Below are 13,245 nucleotides of genomic sequence, written 5' to 3'. Positions count from 1 at the left end.
ATAAGAACCTGAGTGGTCTTGACAAAGTGGATTGAAGGTGATGTTTCCTGTTGTGGGAGAATCTAGAATGGGGGAAAATGTTTAGGATATAGATGAGTCTTTGGAACTCCCTTTTTCCAAAGCTTGTTGAAGAAGACTCTTTGAATTTTTAGGCAGAGATAGATAGATTCTTGTTAAAATAGGGATGGAGAAGGTGCCAATGTGGAAAAATATGACTGATTTTAATGTTGGAGCAGGCTCAAGGGATAGATAGGCTACTTCTGCTCTGAATTTGCTTGATCATATAAAATCACATGAAAATCAGGTCTGATTTAATATTGTATCTGATGATGTAATATTGGGATACCAGTGTAATTAACTCAGAGAAATGTGTTTTGAACCTGCACTGAAGAGTGGGTCCCAAATGTGCTCTCTAACATGGCAACAAAAAAACAGATCTTTCAGAACAGCAAAATGTTATAATATTTGAAATTATCAACACATTGACACATACACTTTGGAGAAACTAACCTTAAGACAATAAGGAGAGAATAAAACATCGGTATCTATCAGAAGCAGTAAATTTCAAGAGACATATGGAATCCACATTGTGAAAATATTCACAAGGTAGATGCAGGTGAACAGAAAGCTGGAGAATCTTTAAATTCCACACGAGCTTTTGAATTGTGAGAAATGATCTGCAGATGGGGAAGATGAATGAAGACTATAATTATCATATTTTACCAGAAAAGTTTTGAAATTTATTCTTGGAAGCAGCTCAAGTGTTCCTGATCTGATCATTCTCATAGATGATGCGTAATCAAGAAATTAGGAAACCTAGCTCAGAGCTTAGAAAAAGCTGGGTTAGTTTGAGATCAGTTGTGAGAAATTAGTAAAAAGATTTCCTTCTCAAGGTTGAGAGATCTATAGGAAATGACCTTATAATTTATGGTTCTATGAAAATTTGAAGAATTGAATAGAATATTATAGGAAGCTCCCTCCCTCTCTCTGTCACACTCATGATGTTATTTTGAACAGCAGAAGTGTTCTTTCTAGTAAACTGCTCAATATTTATTCCACAAAAACATGACTGAACAGATTATCCGGTCACAGTCATATTTCTATTTGTGGGATATTGCTGTACACCGTTTTGCTACTGTATTTAGTTCATTTGATTTGCTCGTGGAATGTGGGTGCCTCTGGCTATCCAATACAAAAATATGTGTTTAAAGAATGAGATTCAGAGATACCTTTTTACATTCGCTCAAGAAGGCCTCAAGTGAAAAATTCTAAATGATCATATAGCTACAAATGTAAACAAATACTGTTACAAAAGTAAACTGTAATACAACGAATTCACCTCGCCAAATGTAACTTCTCTTCTGAAGCACGACAAGGTAAAATAAACCAGTGTAGAACACAATAGTTCTTTCACATTTTTCCTTCATGTTGTAACTCTCTCCCAGCTTTCACTGTTGATAACACCACTTTCTCTTCATGATGCCTAAACCAGCTCTAGAATGTAAATTCCACTTATTGAAACTTGAAGGTTGCAAGTTCTTACAATCTAGCTCTGTGAAATGGAAATGAGCTAAACCCAGGTCTCTAATAGATCCTGCAATTTTCACACATAAGTGTGTTCCCTTCATTTCTGTTCACAAACTTATAGTGCATTTCTCTGTCAAGTGAGGCTAAGCAGAGTCACATGTTATTCAAGTACAAACAGCTACATCACTTACAGTTAAGCAGAATGATTGTGAATATGCTTCAATTCTGATAATAACAACAAAATTAATCTTTAAATATCAACCTCCTGATTCATCTTACAGTGGCCATCATTTTGCCTTTTATAACCAGAGAACGTTAAGAACATAGATCTCATTATCTCAAGGGTTTGAAAAGTTGCTGTGAGTTGTAAATTCACAGGTACAATCATATAATCATTAAATACAGAAGATGTCCTTCAGCCCATCAAGTCTGCTCCAAAACACCTACTCTAAATGTACACAAGTCCTATTTTCCAGCTTTTGGCCCATAGCCTTGAATGTTATGATATTTCAAGCACTTATCAAGTACTTGTTAAAGGTTGTAAGATTTCCCACCTTAACTGCTTGACCAGACAGTGCACTCCTGACTCCCACCTCTCCTGGATGAAAAATCTTTCCTCAAAACCCTCTAAATTTCCTGCCTTTCATTTTAAAATTTTGCACCCTTTTTACTGACCAAAAAAAAACCCCAAAAAGCTGCAGAGGTTGGAAATCAAAAACAAAATCAGAAATTTTTGGAAAATCTCATCAAGTCTGGCAGCATATGTGGAGAAACTCAGCACAGATCTCCACGCTCCTCAATCTTATACATCTCAATCAGTCCCCTTTTAGCCTTGTCAGTTCTAAAGAAAACAACTTGAGCTTATCCAGTCTCTCTTTAAAGCTAAGCTGCTGCATCCCAGGCAATATCCTGGTGAATTTCATTTGCAACCCCTCCAGTGCAATCACATCACATCCATAGTGCAGTGACTAAAACACAGACCCTGAACTCCAGCTGTGGCCTAATCAACATTATGTATAGTTCCAACATTACTCCCTGCTCTTATAATCTATGCCTTGAATGATAAAGGTAAATTTCCCAAATGAATTCCAAACTACCATATTACCTGTCCAGCTGCCGTCAGGGATCTATGGACAAGCACCCCCAAGATCCCTCTGTTCCTTCGAGTTTCCTAGTGTCCTGCCATTCATTGAGTACTGTCTTGTCTTGTTACTTCTAAAGTGTATCACCGCATAGTTATCAGGATTATATCACCTGCTACTCATCTCTCCACCTGACCAATCCATCAAAAATCCTGCACACTTTGTCTCACCGACAAATATATTAATCATCAGCCCCGTGCAATGAGGGACCTAGCACAGATCCTTGTGGTATGCCACTGGACACCAGCCTCCAGTCACTTGAACAGCTTTCTACCACCTCCCTCTGTCTCCTACCACCTGCTCAATTTTGGATCCAACTTTCCAAGGTACCCTGGATCCCACATGCTTTTACCTTCTTTATCATAATCTGCCATGTAGGACATTGTCAAAGGCTTTGCTGAAACCCATACAAATGATGTAAACTTCACTACCCTCACCTACACACCTGAGCGTCTCTGTGAAAAATTTAATCAAACTTATGACAAACTTCTCTGACAAAGCTATGCTGAATATCAGTGATCAAACCTTGCCACGACAAGTGGAGGTTAATTCTTAATGTTTTAACGAAGATCTGTAGCTTGGGTTGCAGTTGGAGTTGTTTGTTGGTTCACCGAGTTGACTGGATTTCATGTAAATGTTTCATCTTCCTTCTAGGTGACATCGTCAGTGCTGTGTAGCCTCCACTGAAGTGCTGTTATTCTGTCCTGCTCTGAATATGGTTTGGTCTGTCATGCTGGGCAGTCTTGTTTCCGGTTTTGTACCATAATGATATGTAGATGTGGTTTATTTTGACATGTTTGTTTAGGCCTCCAAGAATTGTCTTGCTTGTCCTAGTAACTTTGTCCCAGTTAAATTGATGTCCTTCTATGTCAGAGTGTATTGAAATGAGGGAGAGTTGGTTGTGCTGTTTTGCTGCGAGTATTCAGGTGGTGGGTTTCCTGCCAATCTGTCCTATGTAGTGTTTCTCGCAGTTGCTGCTCATTGAGGGTATGGGGTCTTTCATCTATGAGTGTAACTGGCAAAGTGTGGCTGTTGATTTGTGTGCTGTCCTTATTCCAAGAGGTCATAGGAGTCTTGCAGTCAGTTCTGATATGTTTCTAATATAGGGTAGAGTGGCCAGTGTGTTGGGGTGCACAGTATCTTCTTGGTGTTGTTTGTTTGCCAGGCATCAGTGGACGAATCTGTTAGGAAAACCATTGTTTGCAAAGACTCTGTCTAGGTGTTCCTCTTTATTTTTGCGCAGCTCCAGAGTGTTGCAGTGAATTATCACTCGTTAAATTAAGAGTCTTGACACCGCTCTGTTTGTCGCGTAGGGGTGGTTACTGTTGTAATTCAGGATTTGGTCTGTGTGTGTAGTCTTTCTGTATATGCTGGTGAGGAATTCATCACTGTTCATTTAATCCATCATTAGGTCCAGAAATGGGAGTTGATTGTTTTGTCTATTTCCCTGGTGAATTTGATCCCGGTGAATATGCTGGTGGTGTGTTTCTTCTAACTTTGCTTGTTTAATGATCATGAAGATATCGCCCAAGTATCTAATCCATAGTTTAGGCTGGATCTGGGGGAGGGCTGTGCATTTCAGTCTTTGCATAACAGCTTCTATTATGAGCCCCGAGATGGATGAACCCATGGGTGTTCCATTAATTTGTTCATATAACCGGCTGTTGAAAACAAAGTGTGTGGTAAGGCATAAATCTAGTAATTTTAGCATGTTGTTCTTGCTGATGGTTTCATTGGAGGTTTGTGTTTTCAGATTGTCCAGTAATGTGGTCAGAGTCTCCTTTGCTAGTGTCATGTCAATAGAGGTGAATAGTGCCCTAATGTCGAAGGATAACATCATTTCCTCCTTGTTCATTTTTATGTTCCTGATGTTGTCCAGGTATTCTTGTGCTGAATGTACGTTGGTGAGGTGTTTTAGTCTCTGTTGTAACTCCTTGGCTAGTCTGCGTGTCGGTTTGTATGGCAGAGAAACTATGGGTCTGAGGGGGATGTCAGTTTGTGTACTTTGGGTAGTCCGTAGAATCGGGCGGTGTTTGATCCATCGAGTTTCATTTTTAGGAAATCTGTTCTTGTTACTTGGCCTGCCTGTTGTAATTTCTTTAGTGTATAGGTGATTCTGTTATCTAACTGCGGTGTGGGGTCTGACTCCCTCTGTTGGTAAATACTGGCATCTGCAAGTAGTTTTGTGTATTTTCAATATAGTCCAATTTGTCCATTATAACTGTTAAGCAGCCTTTGTCTGCTGGTAAGATTATGATGTTCCTGTCCTTCTTTAGGCCTTTGAGGGCATTTATTTCTGATGAGTTGAGTGTGTTTGCCTGGATTCTCCTGTTCAGTGTAGGGACTATGGTTTGACGGATGGCTAGTTGTGTTTCGTCCATGGGTCCATTAGATTTCAGTGTAGCCTCGAGCATAGCCAGGAAGTTAGTTTTATTGGCGTCCTTATAATTATAGTTAAATCACCGCATTAGGACAGTTTTCTCGGTGTCTGTCTGATAAATTTCTTATCCATGGTTTGTTCTTGTCATTTCTATGCATCAGTTTCATCAGTTTTTCCTGTAGTGTGAGCCTCCCTTGGTTCTGGTCTGTTTTGTTTAGCCCTGATGGCGAGAGTTGTGGTCCATTGTTGGTTGGTTGAGTTCAAGAATAGAGATTTTTGGCATAAAATTTCTCGTTCATATTTGTGGAGGAGGTTATGGGCGTCCATTATCATAACTCATGGCATACTGCTGCTGTTTTGTTCAGCTGTTTTTCTTGCTTTTGGATTGTTGGGGGTTAGGGGCATTTGAATTTGACGCTGCGAGGTAGTATCTGGTTTCTGAGGCATCTTAGTAGAAAATGGAGTTGCTTTTGGGTAGCGCTCAGCCAGTTGGCCTAGGTTTCCCATTTTCGGGCTTGTTTGAGCATGTTTCACCCGCAGGTTTTTAAGGTTTTAATGAAGGTCTGTAGCTCAGGTTGTGCTTGGAGTCATTGGTTGGTTCACCTAGCTGACTAGTTTTCATGCAAACATTTCGTCTCCCTTCTAGGTGACATCGTCAGTACTGTGTAGCCTCCATTGAAGTGTTGAAGCATTGAAGCCTCCCATGTCCCAGCCCCCTACCCCACACACCAGGCCTTGCTACCACATAGCCTGCCATTACACACCCCCTGTTGTTAGTCACTAACAGTTCCCATTAACAACTATTCACCCTCCCAGCCTGATCGTTAGCAACTCCTTTGTCTGTCCAACTGTCTTTCTCTCTCTTTGGGCTCTATCCTATCATTTACTCCCTACCCCACCCACCTCCCTATTTTCTGCATATAAACTGACGTTTTCCCAGCCACCATCAGTTCTGAGGAAGGGTCACTGGACCCGAAACGTTAACTCTGTTTTTTCCTTCACAGATGCTGCCAGACCTGCTGAGCTTTTCCATCAACTTCTGTTTTTGTTCCTATGTCAATACTCTGTTCAAACGAGTGGTAACTCATTGCAACACCCCGGAGCTACTGACAATGTCACCCAGAAAGGGGACGAGAAGTTTGCATGAAAATTAATCAGCTTGGCGAACCAACCAATGACTCCATCAATTCTTACTTTCTGAATTTTGTCCAATAGCTTCCCTACCACTGACGTGAGATTCATGTCCCTGGTTTATCTCTGCTACCCTTCTTTTAAAGTGAAACCACATTAGCTGTCTCCTTTGTGGCAAGAGAGAAATCAAAAAATTTGACTCACAGCCCCTGTAACTTCCTCCCTAGTCCCCCACAGCAATGTGAGATACAACTCACAGGATACTGGAAATTTGTCCACTTTTAAACCAAACCCACCAATACCTCCTCACTCCCTATGTGAAACTGCTCAAGAACCTCACAGTCCTTCTTTCCGAATTGTGTACCTACACCTTACCATAAAAGGACTACTCCCCAGCTGAATGTGTAAAATTATACAGTCAGTCATCCATTTACTAAAGGTAAAGGAGCGTGTTCTTTCAGATATTTTACCTGTGCAAAACCATCTGTTCAGGCTTTGCTCCTATTATTAGCTTCAGCTTTAAAAGTTTCAAGGATTTGATACCAGTGACACATTCTTAGGGTGAGAAAGGGTTTGAGTGTTCACTATGGGGGAAAACGGTCACTTGTTTCCACACTTGCTCAGACTCCAGTCTCTTCACATCTGAAATTGGGCCTTTTTTTCCTCACTGCTGCTCGTCACATCCAGCTAGAACTGCGGCATAGATCCCATGCACTTGATTGCTGTATGCATTGACTTAATCTATTTATATCTATGGCTCACATTGTAATCGGATCATTAAAAAAAATTACTTTGTGGTCAACAAGAGAACTTTGCAACAGAGACAGAGTCCTACGTCCAGTGAAGGGATAAGTACGCAAGCGCATTATCAGCCTCTCACCACGTATGCGCAATGCCTTTACTGGCTCATGCGCAGTATCAGACACTAATCGGGGCATGCGCATTCTAAGTCTTGGGAGAGTCGGTTGAACGTATCGGAGTAGCTTCGAGAGCAGCAAAAAACTAGAGACTGCGGGTGAGTGAAGCCGACTGATAATAAAGATTTCTTCATAAGCAGCCAGTATAGGTCTCAAACGGCAAATATGAGATTCACGATGCTGTGTTTACGCCGCTTTGACCGCCGGGTGCCTTTTTCCCGGCGGCGGGCCCACGTTTAGAACCGCCATATTTGTAGGGGGTCAACGTGCAAATGGGCGCTCGGGAGTGAGCCATATTTATAGAGGGCAACGTCCGACAGGGAAAGGTGCTGCAGTTTCTGTGCAGATGGTACACGCTGTAAAGATGGTGGCTACCTCCTGATTCCCCTTGATGTCTGGCTCCGCAGAACTCAATGACATTCAACAGTTTGAAGTACTGTTGGAATGTAGCAACAAGGGGAATAACTCTCAATCCACATTTTGAATGACAACAGATTATCAGGGATATGCAGGAATGCAGAATCATAGAATCCCTTACAGTGTGGCAGCAGACCATTCGGTCCATCGAGTCCACATCAACCCATCAAAGAGCATCCCATCCAGACCAATGGCCCTACCCTACCCCACCCCAGTAACCCTACATTTCCCATGGCTAGTCCACCTAGCCTGCACATCTTTGGATTGCAGGAGGAAACTGGAGCACAAGGAGGAAACCTAGGCAGACATGGCAAGAATGTGCAAACTCCACATAGGCAGCCACCTAGAGCTGAAATCGAGCCTGGGGTGCCTGGCACTGTGAGACATCAGACTTTAAGTTAAAATCAGGTCAAACATGATTTTATTAAATGGCTGAGCAGGATCAAAGGGCCAGGTGCCCTGCTCGTGTTCCGTGTTAGTATGTGCATAATTCGGCTCTTAATCCATGTTTGAACTAAGGCTGTGATGAGATGAGAAGCCTATGCACTTGGATGCAAATATTAAACGTCAGTACTGTCATTTGCAATAAAGAATTGCATGCCAGAAAATACAGATTCCTCTGAATCATTTATATAACTATTTTGGATAAAGAGACTGAAAATATGGCACTTAAATGACACAAAGATAAGGTACAAAGAGGACTATGGAGGCTACAAAGTGATATAGATTGGCTAAATGAGTGGAATTTTGGAATATTATAACTAATGCATCCGTTATCTCTGCTGCCACGTCCTTTAATACCCTAGAGCACATGCCATTAGGCCCGGGGGATTTACCTGCCTTTAATCTCATCAGTTTACTTAATACCTTATCCCTGGATATAATCATTTCACTAAGTTCTTCCATAGTAACTGAATTTTTTAGGAAGAAATCATCTTCTGATGTGAAACAGAGACAAAATATTGATTTAGTACCACTGCTATTTCCAAGTTTTCCATTATTACCTCGTCATTTTTGAGTCGACATTTGCTTTCACAAATCTCTTCCCTTTTATATATACTTATTGAAGCTTTTGGTATCAGTCCTTATGCTTTCTGTTAGTTTCCTTTTCGTACTTCATCTAAGCTCTTTTGATTTTGTTTATAGTAACCCTTTGCTGACGTTATGGTTACAGAAGCTGAGCATATCAGTGCACAACATGTGACTAAAGTATTTGTCAGTATCGTTGGCTAGAAAGATTGAGAGGGTGATCCATCTCAATCTCTGGCTGATATTCTCAGCGTCCCAGGTACCAGACTTCATTCTGGTTTTCTTTCTTTTCCTTACCCCGACACTACTGCTTCAGAGCAGTAGTGCTTATTTGTCCCCACAGCACCCGTGTTGTGTGTGTGTGTGGGTGCAGCGACTCAGTGAAGACACCATGTGTAAAAGGCTTTATTCAATAGTTCCACTACCAGGAAAACACTCATGTGGCCAGGGAGCCAGTAACAAGCAAAGCCCAATAAGGGCAGTGCTTATGTGAAAAACAAAGTGAACGGGAATAGGTAGAAAATAAATCAAAATAGGATTGTAGTGGAAATAAAGCACTCCACCGTGCCCACCTCTCTCTAAAGGCATTGAGAGCATTGGTGGACGCTGCGTGCTCCCTCTCCAAGGACACCCAGGCTTGAACATAGCCGCGGAACAGGGTCAGGCAGTCGGTTGAAATGACCCCCTCCATGGCCCACTGCCTGTACCTGTTTATAGCCAGCCTGGCCAGGCCCAGGAGCAGATCCTCTTAGCAGATCCCCCCGACCTGCCGGCACCCCTCTGCACCAAGTGCCCGAAGACCAGGAGCGTAGGGCTGAAGCGTAACCAAAAACAGAGCAAAAGGTTCTTTAGGTAACTAAAAAAGGAGTGCAAACACCCACAACCAATATACACATGATCCACAGACCCCACAGCGCTGCAAAACAAGCAGTTGGGCTGAAAGAGGTACCAGTCTTCATGTAGATTGAATCGAATTACATGGTATCAAGAAATCATTACACATGAGTGTTTTCCTGGTGGTGGAACTATTGAATAAAGCCTTTTACACATGGTGTCTTCACTGAGTCGCTGCACTAGAGACTGCAAAGGCTATGGACTCGAAAAAAACTCCAACAATCCAGCAATGAAAATCAGTATTAATCATGTCCTGAATCATTCTGTTCCAGAAAGCTGCAGCCCTGCTATGGGAAGGATGTTATTAAATTTTAGAGGGTGCAGAAAAGATTTACAAAGATGTTACTATGTCTGGAGGGTTTGCGTTATAAGGAGAGGCTGGATAAGCTGGGACTTCTTTCATTCGAGCGGAGGAGGTTGACCTTAGAGGTTTATAAAATCGTAAGGGGCATATATGGGGGAATAGCAAAGGTTTTTTCCTGCGGGTAGGGGAGTTCAAAGCTAGAGGGCATAATTTTAAGGTAAAAAGAGAAAGATTCAAAAGGGACCCGAGGTGCAGCTTTTTCACACAGAGGGTGTTTCATATGTGGAATGAACTGCCAGAGGAAGTGGTAGATGCAGGTACAGTCACATTGTTTAAAAGGCATGTGGATGGGTATATGAACAGGAAGGATTTAGAGGGATATGGGCCAAACTCAGGCAAATGGGACTAGCTTAGTTTGAGAAACTTAGTCGTTGTGGACAAGTTGGACTGAAGGGTCTGATTCCATGCTGTATGACTCTATCACCCTATTATTAACACAAGCATCTGCCCTGCAATGTTGGACATTACTCAGATCCTGTCCATACAAAGTGAGAGAAATTCAATTTGGGTAATTAACACCTTGCCTAAATTATTTTTAATCAATCTGTTTTGGTGTCTTATGATATAACTCTGTGGCAGTAAGGACTTGAACTCAAGCCTTCCTGGCCCAAAGGTAGAGTCATTATCAATGACCTCAAGACCCTTTCCTCGCGGTGTACTCTGAATTATCAATAAAGTGATATAATTTATTAGACTTTGAGGCTGTAAAGTGCCTAAGTGGAACATCTGGTGTTGTTACTTGATGATCCATCTAACTCTCACACTAACATTTCTGTCCTGGGCCTGCTGTAGTATTCCAATTCAGCACAAGTTTGAGTAACTTTGCAGCCTTGAGATGTCAACATTAAATTCAGTACTTTCAGAAACTGACCGCATTATATGTTTTCACCATTGTTTTTATATTCTCTTCTCTTTCTCCCTGCCACCTCACTCATAGCTTTGTCTTATTTGTGTCTTATTTCCTTTGTTCTTAATTTAGAGGACACCCATTCCCTCCCTTTCATGTTTTAATTTACATTCATTTTACATCTCTTTTACATGAGAAGAAGGGTCATTGGACTTGAAGCTTTTTGTCTTCACAAATACTGCCAGACCTGTTGAGTTTCTCCAGCAATTTCTGATTTTGTTTGTACTACATCTCTTTTCTTTTCCTCCATCATTGACAAGCCTTTTGGCTTTTGCACTAGGCCTCTGCCTGTGTCAACAGTACACAAAAAAAAATTCCAATACTTTTCATTTCCAAAGAAGAATCTTATCAGACTCGTAATGTTAACTCTGTTTCTCTCTCCACAAAATGCTGCGAGACATACTGCGTTTCTCCAGCATTCTCAGTGTTCATTTCATCAAGGTGTTGCCTGAGCTGGAGCATTTCCACTATGAAGAGAGTCTAGGTAGGCTAGGAGTTGTTTTCCTTAAAGCAGAGAAAGCTAAAGGCAGACCTGATTGAAGTGAGCAAAGTTATAAGGATAGATGGCAAGAAAAAAATTCCTTAGTAGAGGATCAATAACTAAGAGCCTTAAGGTTAAGGGCAGGAGGTTTAATGAGAAAAAGATTTTCATCAGAGGGTGGTGGGTATCTGGAATTTGCCGTCTGAAAGGATGGTAAAGGTGGGAACCATTAGAACATTTAGAGTTCTTTAGATGGTATTTGAAATGCCATACCATATAAGGCTACGGGCCAAGTTTTGGAAAATGGGACAATAGTGGATAGGTGCTTGATGACTACACCAGCCATATAAATACAGTAGCTACAAGAGCAGATCAGAGGCCAGAATTTCCATTGCAAGTAAAACACTTCTGGTCTTCCCAAAGCCTGTTAAACCCTTTATAACCCTTTTATAAGACTTAAGTCTGGAGTATGGTGGAATACACCCCATTTGCCTGGAGAGCAGCTCCAGCAAAACTCAAGAAGCTCAACACCGTACAGAACAGGGCAACCCAACTGATTCGCGCCACATAATTGACACCACATCCATAAACATCCATTGCTTCCACCTTCAAAAGCAGCAATGTATACCATCTATAAGATGCACTGCTGAAATTCACCAAGGCTCCTTAGGTGGCAGTTTCCAAACTTACAACTACTTCTGTCTAGAAGCTCAAGGGCAGCAGGTTGACGGGAACACCCTGCAAACCACTAACCATCCTGACTTGGAAATATATTGCCTTTCCTTGTGTGCCACTGGGTCAAAATCTTGGAATTTACTGTCTAACATTGTGGGTCTACCTACAGCACATGGACACCAACAGTTCAAGACGGCAGCTCACCATCACCTTCTCCAGTGACGTTAAGAATGGGCAACAATGCTGACCTTGCCAGAATGTTTACATTCCATGAAAACATAAAAACTATTTGCTTTTGTATTTTTATAGGTTATCTCTCACTCTATTTATGTTTTAATTTCAGAGATATAAAAGAGGAGGATTTGCACTTGGCAAACTGAAACCAAGCATCACATCAGAATCTGACAGAGTTGCTTCATTTAATGTAACCTGATCCTCATCAGCTTTTCGACATGGAAAGAAAATGCTCCATTCACAGTGGAGAGAAACTTTTTTTTTTTTTTTTATTTAAAAAAATATACTTTATTCATAGAAAATACAAAAACAATAAACACACTTTCACCTACCCGGTCATCCAAGCCGTCCCGGATTACCCTGGGGGTACGTACACCAACTACAGGGAAAAAACAAAGGGAAGAAAAAGAAAAAACTCCGGTGGTCATCACTACCGTAGTCATAGTTGGCCCCCTGACCAGTTGGAGGAGGCGCCAGCTGGGCCCAGTTTCTGAACAGGGCCCTAATACGGTATGGCCGAGGGGTCTTACACGGTGGTCTTTCCCCACCGCGCCTTGGCAGCGGCTGCCCCAAGCTTTAGTGCATCCCTCAACACGTAGTCCTGAACCTTGGAGTGCGCCAGTCTGCAACACTCGGTCGGGGTCAGTTCTTTCAACTGGAAGACCAGCAAGTTGCGGGCAGACCAAAGAGCGTCTTTCACCGCATTGATGGTCCTCCAGGCCCAGTTGATGTTGGTCTCGGTGTGTGTCCCGGGAAACAGCCCGTAGAGCACGGAGTCCCGTGTCACGGAGCTGCATTCACAGTGGAGAGAAACTTTTTTTTTTATTTAAAAAAATATACTTTATTCATAGAAAATACAAAAAAATAAACACACTTTCACCTACCCGGTCATCCAAGCCGTCCCGGATTACCCTGGGGATACGTACACCAACTAAAGGGAAAAAACAAAGGTAAAAAAGGAAAAAAACTCCGGTGGTCATCACTACCGTAGTCATAGTTGGCCCCCTGACCAGTTGGAGGAGGCGCCAGCTGGGCCCAGTTCCTGCACAGGGCCCTAATACGGTACGGCCGAGGGGTCTTACACGGTGGTCTTTCCCCACCGCGCCTTGGCGGCGGCTGCCCCAAGCTTTAGTGCATCCCTCAACAC

At 42.1% G+C, this 13,245-nt stretch overlaps 1 long non-coding RNA gene across 1 annotated transcript; it reads left to right on the top strand.

Moving 5' to 3' along the window:
• The first annotated feature begins 7,099 nt into the window (after nucleotides 1–7,099).
• Nucleotides 7,100–12,344, top strand: LOC125487628. Its single transcript, XR_007265996.1, has 2 exons — nucleotides 7,100–7,195; nucleotides 12,208–12,344. It is a non-coding gene; the product is annotated as an uncharacterized LOC125487628 (long non-coding RNA).
• Nucleotides 12,345–13,245: the final 901 nt, after the last annotated feature.

Source organism: Rhincodon typus, chromosome 43, assembly GCF_021869965.1.
Source record: "Rhincodon typus isolate 14 chromosome 43, sRhiTyp1.1, whole genome shotgun sequence".
Lineage (NCBI taxonomy): Eukaryota > Metazoa > Chordata > Chondrichthyes > Orectolobiformes > Rhincodontidae > Rhincodon > Rhincodon typus.
Note: the sequence above shows the minus strand (reverse complement) of the source record. Positions and strands in the feature narration are given on the sequence as shown.